Raw genomic sequence first — 3,519 nt, forward strand, 5'->3', positions numbered from 1 at the left:
GCCTCTTTGTTTGCAGATATTACAAAGGGCTCTGTGTGAGTTATTGTTACAGACAGTTGTAACCTTGATTACATAATGAGTTTGTACTTGGCTAATTATTATCAGTATTAGTCTATTACATTGGATGGCTAGCTTGCAAGGTCAGACAGTTAAGTTTATCTTTTTCTATTATTTGAACTAAAAACAAAGTATTTTACAAAATAACAGACTGTCTTAAAGTGACAGAGTTTATAATGACAGAGTTTACAGGACTAGGGACTATTTAACAATAGCAGAGAATTCAAACAGCAGTTTTATACAAGATTGAGATTACTATGCTTCAATTAGAAGCAGTATAGTAACAGAAGAGGTAATCTCAAAGTGATTAGTTAATCCTTCTTTCCCATGATTTCTTCTTTTTTTTTTTTTTCAGTGTAAAATTTTTATATTTAGAATTAGGCAGCTGGACTCAGTTTAGATGATTCCAATTTTGTTGGCAACATCCAAAGCATCATAGTCAGGAGCCAGTCGAACATATGCCTTCTTCTCGCCATCAGGCCTGATCAGGGTGTTGACCTTGGCCACATCAATGTCATAGAGCTTCTTCACAGCCTGTTTGATCTGGTGCTTGTTGGCCTTGACATCCACAATGAACACAAGTGTACTGTTGTCTTCTATCTTCTTCATGGCTGACTCGGTAGTCAGGGGGAACTTGATGATGGCATAGTGGTCAAGCTTGTTTCTCCTGCGTGCGCTCTTCCGAGGATATTTGGGCAGCCTCCAGAGCCTTAGTGTCTTTGGCCGTCGGAAGGTGGGTGACGTGTGGATTTTCTTTTTTGTGTGGCTGTGGACGCTTTTCAACACTGCTTTCTTTGCCTTCAAAGCCTTTGCTTTGGCTTTGGCTTTGGGAGGGGCAGGGTTTCCTTCTCACCTTTCGGCGCCATCTTCGTAAAAAGGGTTTTCTTAAATAATTATTGGGTAGAATTCATACTAAAAAGACAACAACATTTCAGGAGTACCATCTATGGGTATGAATATTCTATCTACAATAAATATGTACTAATATTTTATTAAAAGTTAAATAAGGATTAAAATAGAAACAAAATTTAAAACCTAGGCAGTGTGAAAATAGTACATATTTTTTTTGAAAATATTTGAAACATTGATAAATTTCTGTAATTGAAAATTAAGTCATTCCAATAAAGAGAACAATGGGAGATTTAGAGAGCAGAGTAAATAGCTGGAAAAAGTATTATTACATTAGAAAATAGATCTAAGAAAATTTTTGAGAGAATAATGCAGAGAAAGGGATGAAAAATACTAAAGATAAGTTAGGGAAAGATAGGTTAACAACAAATTGTCTTGAAATGATTCATCCTCATCTATAGTTCAACATAATTTTCTTAGATGCAAAAGAAAAATGATCTAATAGTTCAACATTTTAAAAGGAAGAGGAAATAAGCTACTATGAACAAAAGTCAGAAGAAAAAACAAGCAGCAAAATTAGACCCTGAAGGACCAAGAAATAGTAATGACCAGAAAGTTTAAGAAAATAAAAGCACAAAACCACAAAATAGGCAAGCAATAAGATTTAAAATATAGCAAATCTGAGAAACAAACTAGAAATTTAGAAGTAAAAATTAAAATCACTGAAACCACAATGTATATCTAAAGAGATTATTTAGAATTCAACATGGAGGCACAAAGAGAAGGAAAATAGAAAATACATGATAGCCTAGCTGTCGTGGCTCAGTGGTTGAGCATCGACCTAGGAACCAGGAGGTCACAGTTCAATACCTGGTCAGGGCACATGCCCGGGTTGCAGCTCAATCCCCAGTGTGGGGCAGGCAGGAAGCAGCCAATCAATGATTCCCTCTCATCAGTGAAACCACATGATTTCTATCTCTCCTTCTCTCTTTTCCCCTGAAATAAAATAAAAAAAGAAAGAAAGATGAAAGGAAGAAAGGAAGAAAGAAAGAAAGAAAGAAAGAAAGGAAGGAAGGAAGAAAGAAAGGAAGGAAGGAAGGAAGGAAGGAAGGAAGGAAGAAAGAAAGGAAGAAAGAAACAAAGAAAGAAAGGAAGAAAGAAGAAAGGAAGAAAGGAAGGAAGAAAATGCATGGCATATGAAAGCTAGCATGAGAAAGGGTAGCAGAACTCATCTGCTCTGAGTTCTGGAAGAGTAGAAATACAAGAATGGGAAGAAGTATATTTGTAGAGAGAGTGGCAGAGAATTCCCAGAATTAAAGAGAGACGTGAATTCTCAGGTTCAGAAAGCATCTCAAGTCCCATAAGGATAAATCCAATTTATAAAATACTTAGCAAACTCCACAGATAGAAAAGTCATCAAAAACCACTGGGTAAGACATCTTACCTGTAATGCTATGTCACTACAGGTCTCTCAAAAGCAATAATAAAAACCAGAGGATGGTAAAGTAATAAATGAATAGAACTTAGAAAAGTTAACTATCCACAGAGAATCATATACTTGGCAAACTATCTCAATATTGAAAGACGTTTTCAAGCAAACTGAAGAGAGTGTATTACAATTGGGGGAACACTTCATAAGTGATATAAATGCCTAACCACTATGCGGTGTACCTGAAACTAATATAATATTGACTGTCAATTGTAAGTGAAATATTTTTAAATTAAAAATAAATAAAAACCCACAAAAGAGTTTATTACAAGTGCACATTTTTATGGCCCAGTAATATTCCACTATATATGTGTACCACTTCTTTTTTAAAATTTTATTTATTTTTAAAATCTTTATTGTTGAAAGCATTACAAATGTCCCCCTTTACCCCCATTTACACCTTGTAGACTGCCCCCCACCATCCCCCAGGCCTTCACCACCCTATTGTCTGTCTCCATGGGTTATGCATATATGCATAAAAGAAGAAAAAATAAAACTATCAGAGACTAAAGAAAATCTGAGAGGTAAGTAGGAATAAAAAGCTAAGAAATTTCAAAATACATGGGTTTACCACAAGTTACCAACCATAATAATGTCTAATTTATGGAGTAGTAAACAAATAGAGAAAATTTGTTTCTGGATAAAAATGTTAAGTTAGATAGTCATTGTGCTGTAGGAGTTAAAATCCTGTATATTAAGTGTATATTAAGAGGAAAAATGCAATAAAAATGTCACTAGAAAGTGAGAAAAAAGTGATGGATATATATACATCCAATTGCAGACCAGTAATTTTATTGCTAGCTTTACCCAGTGGCCAGATAAGTTTCTATTGAATGAGTACAAAAAAACATTTTACATAAATGTTAAAGGCACACTTTAAAATTAAATACCTATTGCATTTTGAAGTTATTTATTGCATGTTCTTACAAACTAATATCTTTTTAAAGAATTCTCATAATTGGCCACAAGACTTAGAACAGAAAACACGAGAATTCTCGTGATCTGTCTGCAATGTGTTAAAATATAAAATTAATAAAGTTAAGCATATCAGTACAAATAAATGTATGTGCATTAACCTCTACCTCACTCCCACAAACAGAACAAAAAGATAAAAATTATTGGTT

At 34.2% G+C, this 3,519-nt stretch overlaps 1 pseudogene; it reads right to left on the reverse strand.

Moving 5' to 3' along the window:
* Window positions 1–388: 388 nt before the first annotated feature.
* LOC129151432 (60S ribosomal protein L23a-like) lies at window positions 389–923 on the reverse strand (annotated as a pseudogene).
* Window positions 924–3,519: the final 2,596 nt, after the last annotated feature.

Source organism: Eptesicus fuscus, chromosome 14 (assembly GCF_027574615.1).
Source record: "Eptesicus fuscus isolate TK198812 chromosome 14, DD_ASM_mEF_20220401, whole genome shotgun sequence".
Classification (NCBI taxonomy): Eukaryota; Metazoa; Chordata; class Mammalia; order Chiroptera; family Vespertilionidae; genus Eptesicus; species Eptesicus fuscus.